We start from the raw sequence: 16012 nt of genomic DNA, 5'->3' as shown, positions 1-16012 counted from the left end.
CCTGACAAGTCTAGTATAATAATATTATTTGAGGACAGATTGCCCTTGCCAAGTTAAATTGTATCCTTTTTAATGCGATTGGAACCTTTTTGTAATGATATAGTTATATTGACGGGTCGGAGGTTATAATATATTAGGTTATCTGTATTAGGAAAGTATTATCTAAATTAGAGTATATTATTATAACTTCTATAAATAGAATAGTTAAAAAATGAGGAGAGCTGAAATCAGTGTTTCATATTATTGATATAATATACCTATTATGATTGATATTGATTTATATTGATTACTAGCGGTCCGCCCCGGCTTCGCCCGTGGTACATATTTACGTTTTCTCTACATAAGAACCATCCTCGTACTTCAAGGAATATAATAAAAAAAGAATTATCGAAATCGGTTCAGCCGTTCTCGAGTTATGCGCTTACCAACACATTTTGCGATTCATTTTTATATATAAGATTTTTCCGACCCAAATATCGACCAATAGAATTGCACCATTCGACGTCACGTGGTACAACCTACATGGTATTATACTGATTATTTTTCCGACCCAAATATCGACCAATAGAATTGCACCATTCGACGTCACGTGGTACAACCTACATGGTATTATACTGATAATTTTTTGAAAATTTTCTCTGGTAGTTGACGTCAAACTGACAGGTTGAATTCAATTGTGAAATTATTGGCAGACATTTGGGACGGAAAAATAATCCCCCGAATACCACACGAGCTTCAAAATTATCTGGCATTTCCCTCAAGGTTCCCTGCAAACAAATAAAGTCGTCAAGTTTTTCAGGAAAAATCACTCGGAAAATACCCGATAATTTTGAAGCTCTATTATAAGTGATAAATATTAAATATTTCAGGTCCATCTTACTTTGATTTTTTTAGTATTGTAAGATAATAATTGAAATTATGTAACGCCTTTACCTAAAATTTATTTGTCATTTTGTTGGTCGTAAACAACTGAGGTAAGCCAAGTTGTTTATTGATTTTATTTTACGCCAATCAACTTCAAAGTTTTAATTCTTTACAAGATAATATATCTACAAAAAGTTATTAGTCATTAACCAAACAATACAATTTAATATTCTATTTCCATAATTGAATGAACACAACTCCTTTGAATTATTTTATACCCACATGAAAATAAAGCCACATGCAGCGCTTGCACGTAATTTGCATAATATACAGGTTGCATACACAGCTTTAAAATAAACTGAATGATAATGAGTTTGAGATTTTCTCATAAGAGCTACAGTCTTAATATAATATTGTAGAGTCTGAGGGCAGTGAACTGAAAAACGTCGGATCTTGACAGCTTCCGATTGTTACAACGTTCACTGAAGGTAATAGGTAGATTTTTATATGGAAAATCTTGAAGACTTTTAATAAGATATTTTGATATTGTTACTTGGGCTTATTATTCTTACCTGCCCCTTTGCTTGCTCTGTCATAAAAAAAAAATATAGACCTTATCTGATAACAGGAAATTAATTAGGTTCTATTAGAAGTAAACTTACAAACAGACATTCTCACCAACACTGTTATAAATTATAGACTGTAAAAACAGTCGAATTCCGCCTTATTTATTTACATTTTCATAAAATTACCAAACTTCTATTCTAATTAATTAATCACTAAAACATAGAATTATTTAATCAATAAATAATACATTCATTGATAAAAGATAACGCCGTTACAATAAAATAAATTTTATTAATGTTTCTATAATAAACACTGCTTAATCTACTGAACAGTTTTTGTGGAATATAAGACAAAATTTATTAATTTAAGTGTGTATAAAAGACTTAGGTATAAATAAAAACAGCAAATTAATATACTTAAATCCATCAGACGTCGAAAACATTACAGTCGCAGTTAACTGCGTAAACAATAGTAAACATATTAAATTTAATAATCCCGAATGAACATTTGGTTATTACGCCATTCTGAAATAAAGCAAAATTAAAATAAATATGAGTGACATGATTAATACGAACTGTAATGTGCATTTACATTAGCCGTTTTATTTTATAGCGAGAAATGATGCATTCGTTGTAGTATTTTATTTACCAAAAGTTTATTATTATTTATTCTTTGAATGTAAATTTAGTAATATACTCTATTTTCTTGTTAGGTACTTTCTATCATCTTAAAAGTTTAGTATCATAGCATAGCATCTAGGCATCTAGAATATTAGTCTCTAAAAATACCTCATCTATAAGTAGGTATATATTAAAATATACCTAATTGTTCATCTCAGAACCGTCATGCAATATAATATAGCGACTTCCTATCTGCACATACCACCCGTATATTGTCACGTAGGTAAATTAAGGATACGTTTCACAAATAAGTTTAGCGCAAACAATACATACAATAAGATGAAATCGTTACCAAATAAATCAATCCATACTAATATTATAAATGCGAAAGTAACTATGTCTGTCTGTCTGTTACTCAATCACGCCTAAACTACTGAACCAATTTGCATGAAATTTGGTATGGAGATATTTTGATACCCGAGAAAGGACATAGGCTACTTTTTATCCCGGGAAAATGACGCAATCCCGGAAATCCCATGGAAACGGGAACTATGCGGGTTTTTCTTTGACTGCGCGGGCGAAGCCGCGGGCGGAAACCTTGTTTATTATAATCTTAGTCCATTATGTATTTCCTGTGGTATTTCCCTCTAGAAAAACCGCATTCATTCAGCGCCTTCGATTTAACCATAGGCAATTCACACGTCATATAAATAAGCCGTGATAATATTTAAAATGGCGGATTTCACCGAACACGATGACGCGTCACGTCCATGTAAATTTCATTTTATGAGCTGCAGTAAAACAACGTACGTGGAAGTATTTATTAATAACATTGCGTGATATCTTCTTCTTATATATAAAATTCTCGTGTCACAATGTTTAGTCTGCATACTCCTCCGAAACGGGTGGACCGATTCTCATGAAATTTTCTGTGCATATCGGGTAAGTCTGAGAATCGGCCAACATCTATTTTTCATATGTACCACGGGCGAAGCCGGGGCGGACCGCTAGTATTGTATATTTTTTCTCAAGTTGAAAGTAAGCTTTTTATCATATTTACTGCATTATTTCGAATAGGTATGATTCCGATGCAGACATTCAAAATAATATTTTTTTAACTTAAAAAAAAAACACGCTTTAATAGGATAAAGGCATCAAATCATTGGATTAAATGTATACCTACATTTAACAAGGATTGGTGACAAGGATAGTCTGAATATGGTCTGAATCAAAAGGAGTCGATTACATACAAACTACGAGAGAAGCTTATGTACATAATATTTAAATTAGCTGCGCTCCGCGGTTTCACCCACGTGGCTCCGCTTCTGTTGGTCTTAGCGTGATGATAATAATATATCTGGTCCGATTCAAATCTATCTAAATAGCCCATTTATCGAGGAAGGCTATAGGCAATATTATATCAAGAAGGACCAACGAGACCAACAGGAGCCATGCGGGTGAAACCGCGAAGCGCAGCTAGTAAATTATAAATTTGAGGTTAACTCATAATTTCGTTTATATAACCGAGATACGATTGGTCTGTTACGTCACACTTCGATAGGTCTATTTGATTATTCGAAGACTTTTAACGAGAAAACTTTACCGCTTAAGTTTCGATGCAAAACTCGGGATATAAAAATGAAAAAATTCCGTCGATATCATTGTTAGATCATGAGATTTGATAAAGTTGAAATTAGTTTCTCTATTCAGTTCATAATTTAGTGTCAACCTTAGGAATATAAAAACTGGGATCGAGTGGTTTATGCCTTAGGGAAGGAAGCTTAATAATTCATATTATTATAGTTTGAAAAATAAATTAAAACACGCTTAATCTCATGAAATTATTGTATTGTCAATAATCCTATAAAATTAGTGTACAAAGTTTTGAATTCAATCTGTCCGTTTAAAGTGGGTTAAAACCATGTTAAAACCGAAATCTAAATGAATCGGTAACATACAAACATACAAATGAAGCTAATAAAAAAGTGTAAAGTAGCTTTTGGATTAATCGTATAATGTCAATACAATTTCCGTTACAATTTGTCTCTCATCTGTTTCATCTACAGAGTGTCAGAACAGTGACATTATCTCAACTTATTGGCATAATAAATTAATAAAATTAATTCATCCGTAAATGCGTGAAATTATCATTTTATATGCCACTCAATTTCTTAAACTAAACTCTTATAACTATGGTCACTAATAGTTTAAACTAGGTCAAACCAACTAGAGAGGTTTCGACCAGTGACATCTTCACTAGTTTCCATAGTAAACAAAATAAATAAATAAACTTAATTCATACACACCTTAAATTAACAATTTGTATGCCACTTAGGGCCGTTTTTTCAATGCTTGGATAAAACTTATCCGTCCAATAAAGTATTACACGATAATATTAAAATGTCACGTAAACTGTCAAATACGGGCAATTAGAATACGTTTTTAAAATGGTAGTTTTATATATTATTCGACGAATAAGTTTTATCCAAGCATTGAAAAATCGGCCCTTAAACGTTAAACTAAATACTTAGCTATGACTCTAAACTAGGCCAAGCCTGTATCTTAGACGGTATCATAAAGAAGAAAATAATTTTAATGAAGCCTTAAAGGTTCTTTGAATATTAGTTCCAAACATTTTTGGTTATTACTCGTACATAATTATGTAGATCACTAAAAATATATACTGCTATATCGTGTATTTAAATTTCTCAAACAATTCTGGTTTCTTAGAATTGAGGTATACCTACCGATGTTCCAAGAAATGAAAATATATGGCTATATTTTGATTTTGATTTCTAGGAACCGTTCCTTTCTTACCTTTACCTGTAAAGATCCAGGTTATAGAATTCATTAGTTCTTCAACCCCTATAAAGTTTTTACGTTTAATTATGAGATAATATAATTATCATTAGCCTTGTTAGTGATTTATAATACTTACACTAGGGTAGATAGGTGCTCATCTCTTCTTATTGATGAAATCCTGCATTAGTGGAGTGCCTGGGGGTCTTCACCTCGGATTAGAGTTATAGTGAATGAATTATTATGATCGATGTGGGATATTGTTTTTTAAACTATAAATTGCAATGTTTACCCAATATTTTTTTGTGCACTCCATTGTTTCATTGTTTAAACAAATTATTATGAAAAATTCATGTTTGACCATAGAGGGTGTCCCAAGAAGTAGTGATATACTGAAGCTGGGAGGTAAAGGACATAAAGGGCTATCCGAATCACCCCCATGTATATTATGCGATTTTTCGTATTTTCGGAGTTATGACGTTTTTTTTTCAAATTTTCACCTATCGCCGAGTACGTAGAGATTTCAAAAAACAATATCCCACATTGATCATATTAATTCATTCACTATAACTCTAATCCGAGGTTATACGGTTTTCTTCTACTGCTCTTTTTTCTATTCTTTTAAATAGTTCCAATGGATTATACTAAGTTTTGTTACTCATCGGTGGACCTCTTTTTGGTCAAAAGTAATCATAAATAAACACTTTTTTTAGAGTTACACCTATTTATACTTGTCTTTAATACATGGTGCAGTATTTTTCGTAACAAAAATAAAAATTCTAGCAATAAATGTAAATGTACTCCATTACAGACCCATTGTTACTACGCAATACCACCGTAAAACCAAAATTAATAGCATTCGCTAATCTTAAATTCCTTGTATTTCAATAACTGTTTGTTCAAACAGTGCATAATCATCTGACTATTATTCCGCAGTCCTTTAGATTAGACCATTGAATTAACGATCATCCGTGTCAACCGAAAATCAACTTTATTCCTAACCAAATTGAGTTGAATTCTATTATAGTTTTAAAGTGAAATTTGAACTGTAATTGTATACGTACTGTAAGTAGAATCCGCTTTATTGAGTCACGTTAGAACGGTCATTACAAGCCAGTACATGGAATGGGCGTGAAGGCAGACTCGATGCAAGAAATGTTAAGTTAGTATACATAAATCAGTAAATTATAGAGAATTGTCCCCTCCGTAGCACAGAAATAAAGATCCAAATCCCGTAATTGAATTTTGTTTATGGCGACTGAAACATTGTTTGTAATCGAATTGAATATAATTTTCATTTGAAACTCAAGGACGATTAATTTACGTTCATGGACGTATAAAAAAAGACGGACGGTATATCGCCTAAACATTGAGTGAAGCCTAGTAATGGCGGCGAAACATCCATGTGTGTGTGCCATGTTGCCATGGCAACAGCTGTCCTGATGACAATGGCGGCTGTATTTTTTTCTATAAATTTTGCCGGAATAATTTTGTCATTAAAACATAAAAGAAATAACTTGCTTCCCTGTGGAATGTAATCCCTTGTGTTTTGTTATTTAAAATTGTACTGTTGCGACACCATTTAACCACGCAAGACGGCATTTTAAATATTTTTTGTGAAACAGTGACGCAGTTAATCAGTCGGTAGTTCACGACGTAATGGCGGCCGACTAGCTTACTATGGTGAGAGTGTGTGCGTGTTTATTGTCTTTACACGATCGCTAGCTTACTATGGTGGCTTCACGTTGTTTGTTCGTAATACGGCGTCCGTCTTTTTTTATACGTCCATGTTTACGTTATAAAAAGCTTTGTGCCAAGGCCACTAGTAGGTAAACATTTACGTAATTATAAGTTATTTCAAATATTGCGTTTTCAAATAGCTTTTATGAAATTCTCGTGCTTAGAAAATAAATATTGAAACTATTCATTCTGTTTTATATTTTACCAGCTTTCCGCCCTCGGCTTCGCCCGCGTTTTCAAAGAAAAACCCGTTCCCGTAGGATTTCCGGGATAAAACCTATCCTATGTCCTTTCTCGGGTATCAAAATATCTCTATACCAAATTTCATGTAAATTGGTTCAGTAGTTAAGGCGTGATTGAGTAACAGACAGATAGACAGAGTTACTTTCGCATTTATAATATTAGTATAGATTGCTCAAAATGCTGTAAAAAGCTAGATTTGCTCTATTTATATTATGACTTTGAAATAAGATCTATTTTTATGCCCTACAAGAATCTTTCTATTCATTAAAGTCTTACTTTTACTAGTGTGTGTTCGTTAAAAAAAATACAAATAGCCTCTCTATCTTGCAGATAAAACCAAATTAAACGTTCATATTTGCTCCTTTATATTCAATTAATGTTTTCTGGCACTATTCCATACCATAATAGAGAATACTATATTATGCTCTTCCATTTATAATAAGCAAGAATACATCTCAATAATATAACCCAACATATACTTACCTAAATAAATAGTTCTAAAACTGATCAAAATAAATTGAACATTTCAATCAAAACCTGCAGTGGTCACGCGGTTAGCCTTCTGGCTGCGAATCTAACCAAATTTAGGAACATGTCTCTACATAAATGTTTTAGAACTTTTATTTATAGATATGCTTTGAGATAAAATGTCAAGGTCCTGGAATTAAAGTGATAACTATTGTACAAGAGAATGCCTTAGTTTATTTAGTGATAACTCAATTTATAAATAAAGAAAAAGAATAAGACTGTTATAAGAAAAAGAACGAATGCTCGAGATGTAGCAAGGTATGTCTGTAAAATGAAGTGGAAGTGGGCAGGTCACCTGTGCAGATTGAGAGATTACAGATGGTCACACACAGTTATTAATTGGACACCTTATTATAAAAAGCGGAAAAGAGGGAGACCAATTACAAGATGGAGTGATGATTTGAAAAATCACGCAGGTGCCCTATGGACAAGAGTAGCCAAAAACAGAGATGAGTGGAAAAGATTGGAGGAGGCTTTTACCACAAAAAGCGGTCCTTTATAATATATTTAATTGCATACTGTTTAAATATTTACTAACACTTCATTTAATATTTAAAAATAGAATTGTAATAGAAATAAGAATAATGTAAATACTAACAAAAATAAATAATGGAATTAGATGTAAGAAAAGGAATAAATAAAGGCTTTTATTATTTTATTATTAACTCAATTTAAATCACGATACAGTACTATTATGAAAATAAGTTTGATAAATTCATCGACTATGAAAATGTATTCCAAATTTCTGCTTAACTTTTAACAACCATGACCTTTCCTTAAGTAGCCATTAATACTATTAAAATGAAACTTTCCAAGACGAAAGATTATTTTGATAGCGTATTTCGAGTTGCGTGTAACGGAACGATAAGCTTGTGTCAACACTTCCAGCTTAGAATGATCGTCGCTTTCAATTTTGTATTATATTTTTGCATATTATATGCTGTATTATCTAATAATATTAATAAATAATAAAAGGCGTCTTTTGTTTGCAGATATTGGATTTACTACGCACTAGCTCTCTGCCTGCTTCACACGTAACACCTTAAACTTAACAGTGAAGTTGTATCGTGTACTAAAACCTATGTTTTATTAAATGTAGTGATAACAATGATATTATAATATACTAGTTGCGCTCCGCGGTTTCACTCGCATGGCAACGCTACTGTTGGTCTTAGCGTGATGATAGCCTATATATTATAGCCTTCCTCGATAAATGGGCTATGTAACACCGAAAGAATTTATCAAATCGGACCAGTAGTTCTTGAGATAGAAACAAAGTGATAATTAAATATATATGTACAATAATAAATGATAATTAATGTATCATTAATGTATTATCCCCTATGATGTACCTTTCTACTTAATTCTTTAATCTTACTAAAACTGAACATTGTTTTCGAAATCTTAAACCTTATCATACAAGAAAAGTATGCGGGATTGAACCTAAAATTCTAAATCACAAATAATAATCCGTATCACTCTAAATTCGTCAAAGTGACGGTTATATTACAAACAAAAGCACTATCTAAACCAAACGTCGGTCTGTCTATAATAATAGGCAACCCGCTTATTTATTATTGAACAGCAGTAGAATCGAGATATATTGGAAATTATAAAGCAAGTTTTATCTAGGTTCCTTATAAAGAGTAAGATTGTTCGCGCAGCTTCAGTCGTGTGATATTATACCGATAAAAAGTACTGTATGCTATGGGGTAATCCAGAGTATACCCTATCTATCGAAGTACATGGTAAATCTATGTTATGATTCAAAAGTGCTTGTAGTTGAAATGCAATAGAATAAATAAATATTTGAGTTGGAGTTATATGTACCTAAATACGTTTTCCTTTTAGTTAACTAGGTATTGTTTGGCTCCCTCATCCGTTTTTAAATGCAAATCAAAAATCATTAAAGTCCGTTCAGCCGTTTTTTATTTATTAGGTATAATATAATTTATATCTAGTTAGATAACCGTAAAATATAGAATTAAACCTTATCTACAAATCATAGTTGACACTTAAAAAATAATCCTATTAATATTAAGAGTCAGAAGTCGCTCGAAGTGAGCTTGGCAAGAGGTCCCTTTTAAAATTAAAAGGGTTACTTGAGAATATTGCCATAAAAGTGATTTGCATAAAATTTCCCTAATGCATTTGTAATGCCGGGAGGCCGAACGGAAAATTATAATAATATATTATCGTGAATTATAAAAATTTATGAAACATTATCTATTCAAAAAAAGATTATTTTTGCATGTTTTGGGTGAGATTGTTATACGGATAAGATTGTTTATTCTTCTAAATTTATACTTGTTTCTGCGCGCAATAAATAATTTTTTGATTTCATTTTTGTCACTCTATTAGACCGGGAGATACTGACACAAAATTTCGAGTCATTTGTAACAGGATGGCGGTTCTACAGGGGTCTTAGTACGCAATGATAAAAAGAAAAATGATGGTGTGATCGCTGGTATCGGTGGTTTTGTCGCGTGGGCGTTAGCCGAACTCGTCGGAAAAATAGCGAAAGTCAAACGATTTGTAACACAAAAATTTTAGTATTTACCGATAGCCCATAAAAAAGAAGTAGGCGGTAGTGTCATGCCATACTTTTCCGGTGTGACTTACAGCCCGCCATACCGACGCGAATATGTTGATTTAAATAAAACAATTATTCAACCATTTGTACCAGGCTAACTTTTGCACAGGTAACCATCGTCGTGCAGCCATTTACGAAAATCGCCATGCCATACTTTTCGGACGATTCCAAATGGTCGCCATACCGCCGAAAATCTGCAAAAAAAATTTATTTCGCCAAACTTTTTGTACCAGTATTGAATTTGGATTTTTGGAGAGTATTTGATAAAATGTGACCATTATTATATTTGCCATACTTCTAGTAGGGGGAAAAAGTGCTGTCATACTTGAAAAATTAATTTAGTATTAATTTATATAAGTGAAGATTTCCAACACCTAGATCTTTGAAATTTTGTATTTATATTCTTTGATCCTCAAACTTCCAGGAAAAATAAGTGCCATACTGTTACAAATCGTTTGACTTTCGCTATTTTCCGACGAGTTCGACTAACGCCCACGCGACTAAGCCGCCGGTACCAGCGTTCACACCATCATTTTTCTTTTTGTCATTGCGTACTAGAACCCTGTAGAACCGCCATCCTGTTACAAATGACTCGAAATTTTGTGTCAGTATCTCCCGGTCTATATAGAAATATAAACTAAAACAAAAAAACGGATATTTAGAAATTACATGCAGACTCTTCTTATCTATTTATTTTGACCAATAAATGGTTAAATAAATCAAACAAATAAAAAGATTAATTGGCAAGCAGTTATTAAACTAGTCCATATACATTTTAGCTTCAAATATTTTCAAACGATACGAATTCGTAGTGATTGGCTTATAAATTAGTATTTCTCGCATTACTGAAGCGAGTAACGTGCAATTACTGTCGCTACGATATCTAAATATTGTTGAATAAATGCTTGTTTTTATTCTTTTAAAGATTTTATGGAGATTGGAAGACATTTGTATGCAAAAGAATGAAAAAAAAATTGCATTATCGTGATTAAATATCACACGCAATTTCATCTTTGTTCTCAAAAACATTTTTTATTATTATTCAAATAACAAATTTTATTTTTCAATTCAAACTATGAGTTTTTGAAATTACCTCGGTTGAATAAGCAATTGAATCTTTATAATTTGAACAAAATATCATTACTTTAAACTATGATGTATTACACAAAAAAATTACAATATTTGTACGACAAGGAAAAATACATTTAGGGGACACCCGGGTTTGAACCGGGGACCTCTCGATCTGCAGTCGAATGCTCTACCACTGAGCTATATCCCCGATGACGATGTTTTAATTTTCTTTGAACGTAATCTGTTTTATTCTAGACCAAAATAATATTATACAATGTACTCAAGCTGATAACAATACTATAAATATGCCCCGGCTCCGCCTGGGTAGACTTTTACGACCTTTTTTTAATTGCGTATTTTATGACTAACACTTTATGATAGGAATACTAAATATTTAATATATAAGTACAATAGCAGGCAATTCAAACCAACTTTTATGTAGCCTACGACCTAAAAAGCGTCATAGTACAATAATATTAATTCTAACATACTTAAAAATACGTAGGAGGGATCAATTACAATACTTAGAGACAGACTTACTAGAGTTTACTCAGAGAACTAAAACAATATGCCTCAAATATTATTAATAGTATAATACGTATATATACAGGGTGTCCCACTGTTGGTATACTAAGCTCAAAGGAGGTTATAGTTTTGCATACGCTGAGTACGTAAAAAATACTTATAAAATTCCAGACGCAGTTTTTTTCAAACAGATGAATTCTTAAAACTCTTATGTAAAACCCCTAACAAGCTACCCGCCCAACTTTGACACCAGCACGTGACCTATCGTTTAAGATTATGTTTTCAGAGACAAAATGCTCACATTAGCGAAGTGGTATATGCCGGCTGCGCGAAGCTAGAGAAGAAAACATGGATTTTCAGGAAAAAATTACCAACAATTTTTTGATGTTATTTTTTTGTTTAAGTATTTTTTACGTGATCAGTGTATGCAAAACTACAAGTCCCTTCGCGCTTAGTATACCAATAGTGGGACACCCTGTATATATATATTATTTCTTTCTTTATTTATTTGTGTTGACCACGATTTCATCCACGTTTAAAGAAATTAAAATATGTCAACTATAATATTATGTTACTAAATTCTTTTATTATCCAGTGAAAGTCTAATTAAAATTAGCTCTTAGTCGTTTCAAAAACAATCCCGTACAAATTAAAAGTAGGTAGTCGATAATTTAAAGAAAAGCTGGCCTATGTCTTGAAGTTTGAACTAACAATAACCATTTCAAAACCTAGCTGTTTTCAATCAAATATACAGGGTGTCCCATTATTGGTATACTAAGCACGAAGGGATTTGTAGTTTTGCATACACTGATCACGTAAAAAATAATTTAACAACAAAATTACATCAAAAAGTTTTTGCTAAATTTTTCTGAAAATCCATGTTTTCTTCCCTATCTTCGCGCAGCCGGCATATACCGCCTCGCTAATGTGAGCATTTTGTCTATGAAAACATAATCTTAAATGATAGCTCACGTGCTGGTAGCAAAGCTGGGCGGGTTGCTTGTTATGGATGTACATTGTACACATAGAGTTTTAAGGGTGCACTCACACACATCAGTCACCGTCAAGTCACCGATGACTGATCGGTGACGGTTTGTGTACGTATCCACAAACACCAGTCACCGTCATGTTGTCCGTCAGTCACGTCGCCGGTTTGACTGAATCATTGAACACATACATCAGGTTAGTCAGTGATAAGACGTGTGTCACGCTAGAGAACATGTAGCAATTATTGACGGTAGCACGACGCTGACTGAACTGAGACGTGACGGCACCGGGTGAGTGGGGATAAAAGTATGATACATGTATGGAAAGATTATTTGACGTGCCTGACCGGTGACGTCACTGATAGATTTCGTGCCGGCGACTGTCGTGTGGGAACAGAGTCATACTAGAACTATTGATACATATTTTTTTTAAATCCTGTCCGGTGACGTGCCGTGACGGTGACTGATGTGTGTGAGTGCACCCTAAGAATTCATCTACATATTTGAAAAAAACTGCGTCTGGAACTTTATAAGTATTTTTTACATACTCAGCGTATGCAAAACTATAACCTCCTTTGAGCTTAGTATACCAACAGTGGGACACCCTGTATAGGTACCTTATTCCTATTATGCTACACAATATATTGATATAACAGTTTTTGCTCCAGATTTAGCCCACCCAATACTAATTCCCCAAACCCTTTATCACGTTTTATTGACTATTTCGACCAAACAAAACATCTTGAGCGGGCTTGAATAAATTTGTTAAAGATATTCGGGAGGGTTGCGCGAGCGCTAAGCGGGTAAAAAACGAGCCCAATAGGGCAATAAAGACTTAGCCAATCGATTGAAAGGAAATATGTTGGAGGGTTAGATTCTGAGGCAGTGAGTGTACTTTATCACTTGGTTCGATCTTTTTTTTCTAATCTATTGGCACAGTTACATACGCGCTCGATATCAGTTGTTTGAGTGTTAAAATAAATACAATGATTGCTTTTGACTTTTGATAGCTATACGTGTACACTTTGCTTTTGAGCGGCCTTGTCTTTTTACTGACATGAATGAAAGTATAAACCATTTAGCTTATGCTGTGATAATTCATAATGATACCCTTTTGCCTCTGTTGGTACTTTCAATTTGAGTCGAATTATAGAGATGCATGCATACTTAAAATTGTATTTTTGACTATGATATCTGCCTTATCAAATTTATTCCATTTAGTGTCCATCGAAAAAGGTGTTTTTAATATTATAACAACAAAAATTCTGCTATTTTTTAACAATTATATTATTTTGTAATGTAAAAAATAACGTAATGTAAACTACAGTATCAAATTTTATAATGATAAAAACAACGTAAGTATATAGTAATGTTTTTTTAATAATTTGATACCTTATTTCTTACAGTAGGTAATTATTATCTACAGCATTTTCCAGCGCATGTGAAATTGAATTAAAATATACGATGCTTTCGTTACAACGTTTTCATTAGAGTATAACTTTCAGTTTTTATACAGTTTAAAACGAAGAAAAGTTGCTGTTGGCTAAAATGAATTCAATACGGTATTCAATTATATGATAATATTATAATAGAATCGGTCAGGTCTGATCAAATTTGAATCAATTTCTAAATATCTATTTTGGATTTATCAATCATTCTTTGGTAGAAAATAATTATATTATTACGTGAATAGAAAAAAATAAACAGAAAAATCTAACTAAACATATCAGCTGAAAATTTCTAGATAAATAATTTCGGGAATTCCATCATTGAGTTGTAATTCACCTTTTTCAATCAATACTTATCATTTCAAAATAAAGTAAACATACATTTCACCTCCATGTTGTTTTAGCTGCTCTTACTTTACTTCGACATCTTCTTCTTATATATAAAAATGAATCGCAAAATGTGTTGGTAAGCGCATAACTCGAGAACGGCTGAACCGATTTCGATAATTCTTTTTTTATTATATTCCTTGAAGTACGAGGATGGTTCTTATGTAGAGAAAACGTAAACATGTACCACGGGCGAAGCCGCTAGTATAAAATATTTTCTTTCGAATTGTAATCTACCAGTTTCAGTACCATATACTTATTTAAACATCGCATTTTTACATTTAAAGGATACAGTGCAGTGTAAATATTATGTTTGTAGCCTCTCTTGTTTGTATGGCCATATTTGAAATGGTGATTTTCGACTCCCCCTGTGACCGCAGAAATTTTACCAGGAAAAGTGGATAAAATAAACAGAGTATCCAATTGAAAAACATGACAGAAACATGTAGTTTTTCGGCAACAAAGAATAATTGAAAACAGTTAAACTGCACGAATATTTTTCCATACGTACTGTTGATGTTTGGGATATTTTATTCATCTGCTCTTATTTTTTTGTTAATATACACAGTGGTTTTAAACTTTAGGATGAATAAACTCAAAAAAATGGGAGAATAACAATCAATGATAACAATCAAGAACCTATAAATTTCAATACAAATTAAAAACTGAAAAAGCATGGGATTAAATATCTATTATAATAATTAATAATAGTTTATATTATCTAGGCTGATTATTGTAACATAACTAACAGGAGATAATAAAATAATAAGACACTTAAAAAACATAGGGAGAGCAAGAAATAACTTATATGAAATTTAATGACGACTTTAAAAGGAATGAAGATAATCTTATATATAAAAATGAATCGCAAAATGTGTTGGTAAGCGCATAACTCGAGAACGGCTGAACCGATTTCGATAATTCTTTTTTTATTATATTCCTTGAAGTACAAGGATGGTTTTTATGTAGAGAAAACGTAAATATGTACCACGGGCGAAGCCGGGGCGGACCGCTAGTAATGAATAATAATGATATTTATAATAATGAATGAACATTTTGTCCCTAACTAATTTTATAAATACACTCTTTCTAACATAAAAAGAAAGTTCACTCACGCCTTAAACATCACGGTGAATAATTTAGTCCAAAATGTTAGGAAGATCGAGCTCAAATATCATATCCAGGTGCACGTATTAATAAGGGAAAAAGCAATTTTCTGATATCACCACGTACGCTGTTTCTTCATCCATCAAAACATTGCCTTCAAATTTATACACGTCGATCGATGCTTTTCATATTATATTGGAATACTTGGTACTTACCTACCTACTACAGAATTGATATTTATCACATTTGATAAATTATTTTGAATAAAAGATTAAAGTAACATTATAGTTCCATCCTACTTAGTTACAATAAAAAAAAAAACTAAAAAGAACGCTTTCATAAGTTGAATTCATGTAATTATTGTATTGTCACCGATCCCTCATCCATTCTGAATTGAATCGTTCCTTTTTGAATCTAATAAAACGTTTAAAATAAGTCAAGTCGTCATCGATCGAAGAATAAAGATTCTACTTATAACTCTATAATATTTAAGATAGAAGAAGTTTATGAATATTTATGTAACATATTTTCCCA

General features: G+C 32.3%; 1 protein-coding gene and 1 non-coding gene across 2 annotated transcripts in view; both read right to left on the bottom strand.

Annotated features, from left to right (window-relative positions):
- The window catches only part of LOC149482042 (uncharacterized), a 319962-nt gene that overhangs the window by 5488 nt on the left and 298462 nt on the right, over positions 1-16012 (bottom strand). The gene's annotated exons all lie outside the window — the stretch shown is intronic.
- Positions 11162-11233, bottom strand: TRNAC-GCA (transfer RNA cysteine (anticodon GCA)). The gene has a single exon. It is a non-coding gene; the product is annotated as a tRNA-Cys (tRNA).

Source organism: Colias philodice, chromosome 15 (assembly GCF_061535455.1).
Source record: "Colias philodice isolate Cphi_HAF_F1 chromosome 15, ilColPhil1 Martin Lab GWU primary, whole genome shotgun sequence".
In the NCBI taxonomy this organism is placed as follows: domain Eukaryota; kingdom Metazoa; phylum Arthropoda; class Insecta; order Lepidoptera; family Pieridae; genus Colias; species Colias philodice.
The sequence above is the reverse complement of the archived record's forward strand: the minus strand, read 5'-3'. Positions and strand labels throughout refer to the sequence as shown.